Below are 14,358 nucleotides of genomic sequence, written 5' to 3'. Positions count from 1 at the left end.
CTCGAGATATCGGAGTATCATATCCCGTAAGTTAGGACACAATACCATGAATTCCTGAGCACAAGGTCGTCTTTTAATTTAAATTGGAAATCCGTGCATTTCAAAACTCAAAAGAATATTTAGCTATTTAGAACAAACAAGAGAACCGAAACCCCGTAAGTTAGGGCACAATTCTTCGCTGTTCCAAAATGTGAAACATTGCCTTATTTATTGAAATTAGTAAAAATATGAATAAAAATCTTTAAAGTAATGAATAACAGAATGATATAAAATAGGCGGGAGACAAAAATAAACGAGTTGGAAATACATTGAAACAAATAATAAATATGACAACAATATTAAAACAATAACAATGCATGCGATATATTAAACGTAATAATAGTATCCAATGTGAAATAAAAATAACGAATATATACATAATAAAGATATTAAGAGTATGTACGTAAAATATATATATTTATAAATAGTAATAGTGTTAGAAATATACTATATATAGTGTTTGAAGTATATACATAAAATAGTGAAAATATAACTAGTAATGTTAAGATATATATATAATATATACATATGTATGAAATAGATATAAAAAAAATATGTACATAATATAGTGTAAAAAATACATACATAATATAATTAAAATATATACATAAGATAACATGTAGAAAAAAAATATATGTAAATAATATAGTATTAAAGATATATATATAAAATAGTATAATATATATACGTAATATAGAATTTAGAATATACCTAATATATTAAAAGAATATATATAATATAATATTAAAAATATAATAATAACAAAAAAAAGGAGAGAGTGGGTGATTTCCGGCCACAAGGCCGGCTATCGTCCGGTCACTGGATCGCCGCCGGCCACCGTTAGTGCCACCGTACACGGCAGCCGGACCTCAAAAAAAACTTTTTCGGTAAAAATGGAAAGCTTCCTCCTTTTATTTTTACTTTCGTATAAAAGAAATAAAATAAAACTAAAAGGAAATCAATAAGCAAACAAAGAACTTAAAACGAGAATAGACCAAGAGACCTCTTTTGCTTTGATATTTGATTAATCTCCAAAAAAAAAACTAGCCTCTCTAAAAACTAGCCTTTACAATAACTCTTCTCCTTGATTACTCTAAAAAAACCTCTCAAAAATCCTTTACAATAACTTTCTCCCCCAAAACTTCTTCCTCCCCTAAATACAAAATATGAGAAGGCTTATATAGCCATTTACCAAATATTTTTTATTGTTTATGTCTTCATTTGTAGGTACAAGTGGTGGTGGAGCAAGTGTGGCTAATGGAGTAGGTGGTGGAGCAAGTGTGGCTAGTAGAGTAGGTGGTGGAGCAAGTGTGGCTAGTGGAGTTGGTGGTGGCAAAGGCTAGGATTTAGTTGAGAAAAGTTTAGGTTGTGGGCTAGGGTTTTTTTATTTTGATTTGGGCTTAGGGTTTGGGCCATTGGGGTTTTGATGTAAATTGGGCTTTGGGTAGTTAAGATTTTGGGTTTTGGGTTTAATTTTGGTGGGTTAGGTAAGGTTAAATTGGGTGTTGATGTAAATGGGTTAAAATTGGCCTACAATAGCTGCCCCTCTTTGCTTATTATCGTGTAACAGGAATAAAGCAAAGACACAAAGAAAGGCCATTTTTGCCCGGTCTTACTAAGTATGGACTTCTTTGGTGCTCTTCTTATCCAGGTAGTCTTTTTCCAAACCACTGTATCTTGTTGTCTTGATCAAATCCACTGCATCTTCTGATATATGCCTTGTAGCTTTGATTTACTCCAAGGTGACTTCAAAAAGATAAGATCTACAGCTTCAATCTGCTCTTCCATCGGTTTAGTCAGATAAAATTTATGGCCTTCTCTTCTGCAACTTTTAGAAAGGTAAGATCTGATATCATCGATCAGCTCCACTGCAACTTCAATTAGCTTCACTGTAACTTCAGGGATATAAAATCTGTGTCTTCGATTAATTCCAGTCTTTATTCTTTACTCGGCATGTGATCCTGAGCTTAACTCATTTCTCGCAATATGAATTGACTCTTTAAAACTAAACATTAAAAACAGAAATTGAAAATAGCTCAGCACGTGAGCTAAGGCTCAACTCACTTCTCGCAATATGAGTTGATTTTTAAAACAAAATTTGTAAAACAGATTTTGAAAATACCTCGGTATGTGACCCGAGGCTCAACTTACCTCTCGTAATATGAGTTGATTTTTGCAAAGCATAAATTGAAAAAAATAAAAATAAAAATCAATTGAAAATACCTCGGCATGTGATCTGAGGCTCAACTCACCTCTCGCAATATGAGTTGATTTTTTTTGACAAACATAAATTGAAAAAAAAGAAATTGAAAATATCTCAGCGTGTCCTGAGGCTGAACTCACCTCTCGCAATATGAGTCGATTTTTTGGAAAAACAAAATTTGAAAAACAGAATTTGAAAATACCTCAGCGTGTGAGTCAAGGCTCAACTCACCACTCGCAATATGAGCTGATTTTTTTTGAAACACAGAAATTGAAGAACAGAAATGGAAAACACCTCAGCGTCTTGAGGTTCAACTCACCTCTCGCAATATGAGCTGATTTTTTTTAAAGACAGAAATTGAAAATACCTCAACATGTCTTGAGGCTCAACTCACCTCTCGCAATATGAGTTGATTTTTGACAAATAAAAATTGAAATTACCTCAGCGTCTTAAGGTTCATCTCACCTATCGCAATATGAGTTGATTTTTTAAAAAAACAGAAATTGAAAATACCTCAACGTGTCTTGAGGTTCAACTCACCTCTCGCAATATGAGCTGATTTTTTTTAAAGACAGAAATTGAAAATACCTCAACGTGTCTTGAGGCTCAACTCACCTCTTGCAATATGAGTTGATTTTTGACAAACAAAAATTGAAACTACCTCAGCGTGTCCTGAGGCTCAACTCACTTCTCGCAATATGAATTGATTTTTTAGAAACATAAATTAAAAAAACGAAAATTGAAAATACCTCAGCGTGTCCTGAGGCTCAACTCACCTCTCGCAATATGAGTTGATTTGAAAAGCAGAATTTGTAAGGCAAAAATTGAAAAACAGAAATTGAAAATACCTCAGCGTGCCCTGAGGCTCAACTCACCTCTCGCAATATGAGTTGATTTTTGAAAAACAGAAATTAAAAGCAGAAATTGAAAAACATAAATTAAAAATACCTTGGCGTGCCCCGAGGCTCAGCTCACCTCTCGCAATATGAGTTGATTTTTGAAAAGCATAAATTGAAAAAATGGAAATTGAAAATACCTCAGCGTGTGACCTTAGGCCCAACTCACCTCTCGTAATATGAGTTGATTTTTTTGAAAGATAAAAATAAAAACATCAAAATACCAAAAGATGTCATCTGGTGGAACCCAGGTGTTCTTTCCTTTGATTCAGTACAGCTATCATCGAAATCTCTTGTTCTGCTGAAATACATGTATATGTCGTGCATGATGTTATCATGAAATGCACATGTTTGCCTTAAATGCCTACATGATCATGCTATGTGCCTTGGGCTTGCTTGTCATATGTCCCTTTCCGTCATGATTTTTGATGATCTGCGTTCATTGCTTTGACTCTTGACTTTCTCTTCAGGCCCTATACCCATCCTCTAGCTTCACGACTAATCTGCGTTTCTCAGATATCGCTCTTTTGCCCCTGGTTGAACTTTGTCCTTGCTTTGAGGCTCTTGTACTTATCAAATTCTTGTCCGGGTAATGCTTAGCACTTCTTTTATTTAGTGTATGTCATTTCACTATTTATCATGTAAATGAACCACATAATAAGATGTATGAAAATGGTCAGGTAGGGACAAAAGGATACCTCACATTTATTCATTTCAAATGTAGCAAACAAAGAAAGTTAATCAATGATAGTAAAAAAAAGTGTCATAAAGAGAAAGGGGATCGCATTTCAACAAATACAAATGCTCTAGATATTCAACGCATGAACTCTTCTACGTTCCTCAATCAAGAATCTTTTCGAGCATGGCTCTCTTGCGTAAGAGATTTCGAGTTTTCAGAAATGCTTCAAATACTGTAATCTCTCTGTTTGACCCACCGTTCAAAACGCCTTGCTTTTTGAGCCAGTGCTTGCTTCATTAGAACTCCCTTTCGGGTTTTCATCCTAATCCTTTGTGTTAATCAGGACGCCCTTTTCGGGTTTTCACCTTGATCCCTCTCTCTTTTTCTTTTTTCTTTTCTTTTCTCTTTTTTTAAGATGCCCTTTTTCGGGTTTTCATCTTGATTTTCCTTTTTTAAGCATAATATTTCTTCACAGCATCTGAATTCACTGGATTCGATAACTCCTTCCCATCTATCTCAGTGAGAATCAAAGCTCCGCCCAAGAATGCCTTCTTTACGACATATGGTCCTTCCCAATTTGGTGCCCATTTTCCTCGTAAGTCTTTCTGTATTGAAAGAATATTTCTCAGCACGAGTTCTCCTTCGTGGAATTCTCTTGGCCGTTTTTTCTTGTCATGGGCCGCGGTCATTCTTTTCTGGTACATCTGTCCATGACAAATTGCCTTTAAACGTTTTTTTTTTCGATGAGGTTTAACTGGTCATATTGATCTCGAACCCATTCTGCCTCCTCTAGTTTCGAATCCATTAAGACTCGTAAAGAGGGGATCTCAACTTCGATAGGTAGCACAGCTTCTATTCCATAAACCAGTGAGAAAGGAGTTGCCCCTGTAGATGTCCGTACAGATGTGCGATATGCATACAAAGCAAATGGTAGCTTCTCGTGCCAATCTTTATATGTCTCAGTCATTTTCCCAATAATCTTCTTAATATTCTTGTTGGCTGTTTCAACAGCTCCGTTCATTTTCGGGTGATAGGGTGATGAGTTATGATGATTTATTTGAAACTGCTCACACACTTCCTTCATCATCTTGTTGTTCAGATTCAAGGCATTATCTGAAATGATTCTCTCAGGCAAACCATATCGACAAATGATTTCCTTTTTCAAAAATCTGCAAACTGCATTCTTTGTCACATTGGCAAACAAAGCAGCTTCTATCCATTTTGTGAAGTAATCAATAACCACAAAAATGAACCGGTGTCCATTAGAAGCTTTTGGGGAAATTGGCCCTATAACATCCATGCCCCACATAGAAAAGGGCCACGGAGAAGTCATGACATGAAGGGGCGAAGGGGCTACATGAATCTTATCGCCATAAATTTCACATTTGTGGCATTTTCTTGCAAAACTAATGCAGTCGCTTTCCATCGTCAGCCAGTAGTAATTGGGTCTCATAACCTTCCTGGCCATAGTGAAACCATTGGCATGTGTCTCACAAATTTCCTCGTGGACATCTTCAAGTATTTTTCTAGCTTCAACAGCATCTACGCATCTCAAGAGCACCTGATCTTTTCCTCTTTTGTACAGGATATCCCCATCAAGAACGAATCCCGCTGCCATTCTTCTGATTGTTCTTTTGTCATTCTCATTTGCTTGTTCGGGATACTTTTGATTCTTAATATATTCTAAGACATCATGGAACCATGGCCGTCCATCCGACTCTTTTTCAATGTTGAAATAATGTGCAGGGACTTCATATATGCTCATTTGAAGAGGCATTATTTCTGTTTCTCTGTTTGCTTTAAACATTGAAGCCAAAGTGGCCAGGGCATCAGCTAACTGGTTTTCTTCTCGTGGGAAGTAATTAAAAGTTATTTCTTTAAATTCTTTAATCAACCCTGCCACGAGATCACTGTATTTGACTAATTTTGAATCCCTCACTTCCCAATCTCCACGAATTTGATAAATCACCAATGTTGAGTCTCTGTATACCTCTAAAGTTTGGATGTTTCGTTCAATTGATGCATGAAGTCCCATGATACAGGCCTCATATTCCGCTATGTTATTGGTACAGAAGAAATTCAACCTGGCAGTGAACGGATAATGGTTTCCTTCTGGTGATACTAAGACTGCTCCAATCCCATGCCCCAATGCATTCGTTGCACCATCAAAGCTCATCTTCCATGACTTTTCTTTTGATAACTCACATTCTTTTTCTGTAATGCACATCAAGTCCTCATCTGGGAAATCAAATCTCAATGGCTCGTATTCCTCCATTGTTCGAGTTGCTAAGAAGTCAGCTATTGCGCTTCCTTTTATCGACTTTTGGCTCACATAGACGATATCATATTCTGATAGTAAGATCTGCCATCGTGCCATTCTTCCTGAGAGTGTAGGTGATTCCATCATGTACTTTATTGGATCCAACTTTGAAATTAGCCATGTCGTATGATACAGCATATATTGCCTGAGTCTCCGAGCTACCTAAACCAGAGCGCAACAGTATTTTTCTATGGGCGAATACTTTGCCTCATATTCAGTGAACTTTTTGCTGAGGTAGTAGATCGCCTTTTCTTTCTTTCCGGACTCGTCATGTTGCTCCAGTACACAACCCATTGAATTCTCGAACACAGTCAAATACAATATCAATGGTCTTCCCGGCATTGGTGGTACTAGCACTGGAGGACTAGACAAATACTGTTTTATCTTGTTAAAAGCCACTTGGCACTCCTCGTTCCATTCACCGGGATTATGTTTTCGAAGGAGTCGAAAGATTGGGTCGCATTGGTTGATAAGTTGAGCGATAAATCGGGCAATGTAGTTTAATCTCCCTAAAAATCCTCTAACTTCCTTTTGCGTGCGCGGAGGTGGTAACTCCTGAATGGCTTTTATTTTATCTGGATAAACTTCAATGCCTCTCTCGCTGACAATGAAGCCAAGCAATTTTCCTGAGGTAGCCCCAAACGTACATTTGGCCGGATTGAGCTTTAGCTGGAACTTTCTCAGTCTGTCGAAGAACTTCTTCAGGTTCACTACATGCTCTTCTTCCCCTCAGGATTTAGCAATCATATCATCGACATAGACCTCTATTTTTTATGCATCATGTCATGGAATAACGTCACCATAGCCCTCTGATATGTTGCCCCAGCATTTTTTAGCCCAAATGGCATCACCTTGTAGCAGAATGTTCCCCACATTATTATGAAGGTAGTTTTGTCCATATCCTTAGGGCCATTTTGATCTGATTATACCCCGAGAATCCATCCATAAAAGAAAACAATGAATGTTTTACTGTGTTATCTACCAACGTATCAGTGCGGTAAGGGAAAATTATCTTTAGGACTTGCTCGATTCAGATCACGATAATCCACGCACATTCGTACTTTGCCGTCCTTCTTTGGCACCGGGACTATGTTAGCCACCTATTCTGGATATTTGGAAGCTTGTAAGAAACCCGCGTCGAATTGCTTTTTGACCTCTTCTTTTATCTTTAACAGCATCTCAGGTCACATCCGTCTTAGCTTTTGCTGAATGGGTTTGCATTCTGGTTTTAACGGGAGCTTATGAACCACTACATCTTCATCCAATCCTGGCATTTCTTGATATGACCATGCAAATACATCTTTATACTCGCGGAGCAAAGCAATCAAATTATGCCTGGTGCTCCCTGAAATAGAGGTCCCAATCTTCACTTCTTGCTTCATTTCTTCAGTTCCTAAATTTATTATTTCAACAGATTCTTGATGAGGCAAAATTTGTTTATCCTCTTGTTCCACCATTCTTAGCAAGTCAGGAGACGAGACATAGTCTTCAGCATTTTCTTCAGCTTCGAATTCTCCTAAACAAACAGCCTTCTCAAAATCGATTTCAGGACTTGTAACGGGTTTGTTCATGCTGTTGACATCTGAGCACCTGAAAGTTGAATGAAAAAGGAGACTATAGAGGGGCATCCAAGTATTGGAACCAACAAACAAAATGTTATGGCATGGCATGAGGCAAATGTGAGGATTGGCTATGAAATGATTATGGAATTAGTGATAATGCGAAAAATCGTGACAAAATGCATCTTCATTAATATTCATTTAAATGATAAAGAGCGAATGCAAGCTCTTACAAAAGAATTCTATTATATCTAAGGACATAACAGAATGTTAACGTTTGAGCATTACTCTGAAGACTTATAAACTACAAGAAGATCCTCTGCAGTCCAATTGTTCAACATGAAACCCGGGGGACAAGGGCGTATCTTTGAGACGTCTTTACTCGCGTCAGCTCTTTTGTCAATGACATTTATATTGATATTCTGAAAAACCCTCTTCAATCATTAACATTATGCTTTGTGCACTATACTGCCCTGGGTATATCATTCCCGCAGACGTAAATGTTCTTGACAAATGAAGGAATTCCATGGGCTCCCATTCTGGTTCTCGGCCTAATGTTCTCGCGATCCTTCTTTTCTAATCTTTCTTCCACTGCTTTCTTCTTTGATGCATGTACGGCTGGAACCCTAAACCGTATCAAGCCTTGTGGCGTACTGGCTTTAGGGCCCTGACTATTCCTTGCAGATATCTCCCTAAACCTCTTCTCACTCGAGCTCCCCTTCCTACAGTCAGCTTGACACCCATTCTGGTATTTCTCGACAGTTTTGGCACTGAAATTCTATTTCCCTCAGTGGCAAAAGTGGCATTGACAAATTCAAGGGATCGGAAGGAACATTCCACGGCGTCTTTGCTTACTTCAAGATATGACGCATCAGTAGAGATAGATGCGATAATGTCTTCTTCTCCCTCGACAGTGACCAAACAACCATCCATGATGAACTTTACTTTTTGATGGAGAAAGGATGGAACTGCTCCAGCAGAATGGATCCAGGGCCTTTCCAGAAGGCAGTTATACGAGGGTGTGATGTCCATGACTTGGAACTCGACATTGTAAATGTAAGGGTCCACTTCTAAAGGGATATCAATCTTTCCCATAACTTCACGCCTTGTCCCATCGAATGCCCTTACCGTTGAATGACAGGGCCTTAAATAGGACAGATCTATTGGAATTCTGGAAAGCGTGGCCAAAGGCATGACATTGAGTACCGAGCCATTATCGATAAGCACATTCGGTATTATGTAGCCCTTGCAACGAGTCGTAACATGTAGTGCTTTCACGGAGCCTCTACCATTGGGTGGTATTTCGTCATCACTAAAAGAAATGAAATTATCCACATTCAAGTTGTTCACCCATCTGTCTAGCTTCTCCACGGATATATTGTTTGCCACGTAAGCTTGATTCAACACCTTAAGCAAAATGTTTCGGTGTGACTCCGAATTTAGCAGCAGAGATAAAATCGAGATTCGTGCTGGTTGCTTATTCAATTGTTCCACCACATTGTATTCACTGTGTTTGATAAATTTCAAGAATTCCTGTGCTTCCTCCTCATCCACAAGTTTTTTAGTTTCTTGCACAGGTGGAATTTCTTGCTCGACTTCGGCCTCATGCATTACTGCTTTCTCTTGTTGCTTCCAGTCACTGTTCTTCTTCACTGGTTCGACCTCTTTCGAATAACATCTTCCACTTCGGGTAAAATGACCTACCTCTCCAACATCTCCAGTTATGGCTTTGAGCTTTTCATCTTCCGATGTAACGATATTGATGTCATATTTCTATGGTACGGCTTTGTCGTCCTTGTATGGAAAAGGAGACGGTACTTCGATTATCATTTTTGGTTTCATCGGCTCTTTCGTCGTGTCGTAATAAATTATTAACGGTCGATCCGCGCTATAAAGGAGACTTGATGACTGGTTGTCAGAGGTGCATACTTCTCTTTCGTTGGTCTTTTCCCTCTTGTTAAGGACCTTAATCTCCTTATTATCCATCCGGTCTTGAAGCAACCTTTTAAATTCCTCACACGACTGAATGTATTCCATGGAAATTGCAAAAACTTTGACCTTCTTCTCCGAGAATTCTATCGGGGTGACAAAGCAATCCTTTCTTAACCAGTACCTCCTAGATTTTCTGCAGAGGCGTCCTTATTTCTGAAACACATCTTCTGACTTTCCATTCGTCCTCTTTCCCCACTGTGCTCACATTCCCTTCAGCATGGTTAGGGAACGGGTTCCCAGTTGCGTTACTGGCACTATTGAACCGTAGGATACCCGCGTCAATAAGTCCTTGAACTCTCCTCTTAAAGGCTAGGCAATTCTCCGTGGAATGCCCCTGGTTCCCCGCGTGGTATGCACAACTAGCGTTTGGATCGTACCACTTTGGGTATGGAGGTTTAAGGAGTGCCATGTAATAGGGAGAAATCAGCTGTTTCTCCAAAAGTTTTGGGTACAATTCCCCATACGACACAGGGATAGGAGTAAATTGTGGTCTCTCAGAATTAGGCCTTGCTGGTCTTGGTTCATTTCTGGGCTGGTTTTGAGCGGGTACCATGTTTTGTGGGAATGTGGTAACGGGTCTTTGGTTGTTCGTGGCGTATATGGGGTAGGAAGGAGTTGGTGCTTGGTAGTAAGGGGTTTGAGGGGGATAATAGAAATTTAGAGGTGGATAACTTCAAGGTCGGGGTTGGATTGGATATGGATTAGGGGCATAACGACTTCCCATTCCCACCATGTGGGCTTCTGGTTCTTTCTCCTTCATGGGTGCTACCCTTCTTGAACTTTCTTGACCTTCCATTCTACCGCTCTTGACGGCGTTCTCTATAAGCTCACCGGATATTACAATATCCTTGAAGTCCTTCGTGGTGCTTCCCACTAGTTTGTCATAAAACGGCATCTTTAAGGTGTTGATAAAAAGGACGGTTATCTCCGTTTTCGTTAGTGGGGATTCCACTTGGGCTGAGACGTCCCTCCATCTCTGTGCGTACTGTCTAAAAGTTTCTGACGGCTTTTTCTCCATCATTTGTAAAGTTATCCGATCAGGCACCATATCTGATACATGCTTATACTGCTCACAGAATGCTGACGCCAAGTCTTTCCAAGACGGATCCTTTCCTTACTAAGCTGGTTGTACCACCGAAGAGCCAATCCTACTAGACTGTCTTGAAAACAATATACAAGTAGCTTATCTTCGTTCACGTAACCGGTTATTTTTCGGCAAAACATGACAAGATGTGCTTTTAGACATCTTGTCCCATCGTACTTTTCGAAATCAAGCACCTTGAACTTCGGAGGCAGGATTAGGTCAGGTACCAAACTGAGTTCTTTAGCACCTAGTACCGAGAAGACTTCAGTGCCTTCTATTGCCTTGAGTCTTTCTTCCAAATTCCTATACTTCTCTTGAGCATCGTGATCATCTATTTTCAACTTGGCTATTTCGACTGGATCATCTAAATCTAGAACTACAGGATTGGTAGAGGTTGCTCCGGGATTTGACATAAATGTTCCTTGCCCTAGATGAGCAAATGGCATAGGTCGTTGTTCCAAGCCTGTGGATTCCCCTTGAGTATACCCTCTTTGTGCTACGTGGGCATGTGGTGGAGTGAATCCTGGGGGATAGAGTGGATCCTGGTCATGATTAATTCTTGATTGAGGTTCCATACTGTCGGGGTTCTGCATTGGTCCTTTTCCTTTGACCAAAACTGATATCATCTCCATCATTCTAGCCATTAGATCCTTTTGTTCAAGTGATTCCTCTCGAGATCTTACTATCAAATCCCTCTTTTATTGCTGTGACTTAGCCAGTTGTTCTTGTAATTCCTTCTAGACTCTTTCCATCCTTTCGATTCTTTCATTGAACTCAGCCTCCATTGCTCTAGCTTGTCGACGCGTTTTATACGAATGGCGTGGTTCCAGATTTGAAGTGTTGCAACTGCGAATTATATGATTCTAACCTTAGCGAATGATTATGGGATATATATATGCAATGAATGGATGAATGGATGCAAAAAGAGGCGTTGATTCCAATTCAATTTCATTAGAAGAACTTCACTAGAAGAAAAATTTCTTTACATAGAACAGATGATTACATATACGACTTCGCTCTAATGCCCAAAGTCTTAACTTTCTTAAGAAGCCAAGCTAAGCTTCAGCCTCGGTCTGATTCAGACTCGTACTTTAAGCTCAATATATCAGCCTGAACTGCCAAGATTTACAAGTGATCAGCTATCTCCCGAACCTGAGCTATAGCTTCGCCCATGACATAGTCTCTATCTCTAATCTGGTTTTGAGAGTGGTGAAGTTGTTCTCTGTAATGGTCGTTGTTTGTCTCAAGAAGTTCCACTCGAATTTTGCTATCTCGCAGTGCGGTCTCGAGTTCTTCTATTTTCCCTTTCAACTCTTCAATCCTGCTCAGACTAGCCTTTAGCTTAATTATCGAATTATGGCTACGATGTTGCTGAAGTAATCTTTCCAATTCAGCCACCCGAGCTCGTAACTTCTCCTTTTCGTTTTGGGTTTCTAACAAACTCTTCTTCAGAGTGTCCTCTCATACTCGGGCATCTTGAAATCTTTTCTCCCAATGGTCGGCTCTAGTCTTTTCCTCTTTAATCTCTTAACGCCATTGCTCCGACGTTTTACCTAATCCGATAGTTTTTATTGTTATACGAAGCTTCTTGTAATCGGTTTTCAGACTATCTAAATCTTTCTCGGCCTTGTTCTTTCTTTTCCTTAACTTCTAGGCCTCTAGTTTGTGGATATCGACGTCAACCCCAACTTCATTTTATCTTCTTCTAGCTGCTCTATCTTCTTCCTCAACTCCGAGTTTCTTTTATCAAAATCTTGCTTAATGATCTCTAACTCGGATGGGATGACCCGTAAATGCTCCTCTATCGGTTGTATGTTCCCTTGATTCTGCCTAGGGATTTTGTCGTTGACTCTCCTACCCCACCACCATTCATACTCGGGGGTCGTCATCGGGCCTGCAGTGAATCCTTTCATTCTTCGAGTTTGGTTCCATGCATCTGATATCTCGCGAACCCTCTTTTTATAATTGTTGTCTTTATAGGGGAACTCACATTGTGCCAACCCTTGTGTCACCGGTATAAACTGCCTTGATCGATACTGCCTTAACACCATCAGTGGAGCGTATCCAATGGCTCCCCATATTCCAGCCAGAGGGACCCAGTCAAAATCACCGCACCTATATAAGATCTCGTCAGGAATCAACCACGGAGCCCTCCATTCAACGTCTTCGGTCCGTAAATTTTGGAGAATAGTTATCCACCTCTCTTCGGAGATGTTGTCCCGCCTCGATGTGGCCACTAATTCTCTTAATGGGGAATAATCCTTAGAGAATACCCGATAGGAGACCTTCTCCACTTTCCAAAAATAACTGTGAAACCAAGGCAAAAGAAGCTGTGCGCAACCAATAAATCTTCCCTCGCCCGCTCTTCGGCATGTATTCAAGGATCGGAAAGTTTCTGCTAGGATTGCCGGGACGGGTGTGTTACCTTTATCAAGTCGATCAAATAAATATGAGACGGCTTCATCTATGTGTCCAAGTGCTTTAGGAAAGACGATCAAACCGTAGAGACTTAAGGCAAAAATATCAACCCTTTTCTTCGAATCCGGGTGCGCAAGAATAAAATCCCTCAAATTCCTCCAAGGAATACATTTACTATCCCCTTTTTGCGTGATGCTGGTCGCAACCCATTGCTCGCTCATCCTCGTGATATTCATCAATTTCTTCAAAAAGGGAGGGACATTAACAGGTCTTGAATAGGCCCTATCGGCCTGAATCTTCGGGCAATTAAGTAACGCCATGTATTCCTCCACCGTAGGTACTAAATCAACTCCTCCGAAAGTGAAGCAACTGTAAGCGGGGTTCCAAAATTGGGCGAGGGCCCGGAACAAGTACTTGTCCACCTTTACATCGAGCAAATAGGGTAGGTCGCCGTAGTTACAGTAAAAGAGTTGTTTGACTTCGCCATTCCAACTATTCCATATATCCCTTAACTCTTGGAGGTCGTTCTGAGTCACACTGATGCGAGTGAAATCCCACAACTCCGATTCATATCCCTCGGTCAAACTATCTCCTTTCTCTTGTTACGTTCTCTCAGACCACACTCGGACGGCCGCATTATCCTCCATTCTATCAAGGAATCCTTTTTCCATGCTAAACTCTTCTAATTAGTAACCGAATGTAAATCAACACCCTTTTATGATGAAATGTCATGCGAAAATGATCAAAATACAACAAGTTAGTATTATATACAAAGAATAGAATTCAAAGCAAATAGTGAGTACATAAGCACCTAATCAGGTAACCACTAGGGTTTGGTGTGGTTCTACCTAGGGTAGGCTCCTAGGGCTCATTACATGTAGTTTGGTTCTAAAGTAAAGGTACCTGAACCAGCAGATTCCTCGATCCTCACCCATTATAGGTTCATACAGACCGAGTTCGATTCAGGGGAATACATTTCCCTACGGCTATACGGAGGTGAAAACCCCACGAAGACGCAGGTATGGATGTATCCCGAAAGCGATCCACTATCCTATACGGAGGTGAAGACCTCACGAAGGAGTAGTTTTCCACTTCCATTTAAGAGGGTGAAATTGACCAATAATGCGATGCGATATGCAAAGATACCTCAAAGAATTAAACCACTTAA

This window comes from Gossypium hirsutum, chromosome A09 (assembly GCF_007990345.1).
Source record: "Gossypium hirsutum isolate 1008001.06 chromosome A09, Gossypium_hirsutum_v2.1, whole genome shotgun sequence".
NCBI classification, from domain to species: Eukaryota; Viridiplantae; Streptophyta; class Magnoliopsida; order Malvales; family Malvaceae; genus Gossypium; species Gossypium hirsutum.
The sequence above is the reverse complement of the archived record's forward strand: the minus strand, read 5'-3'. Positions refer to the sequence as shown.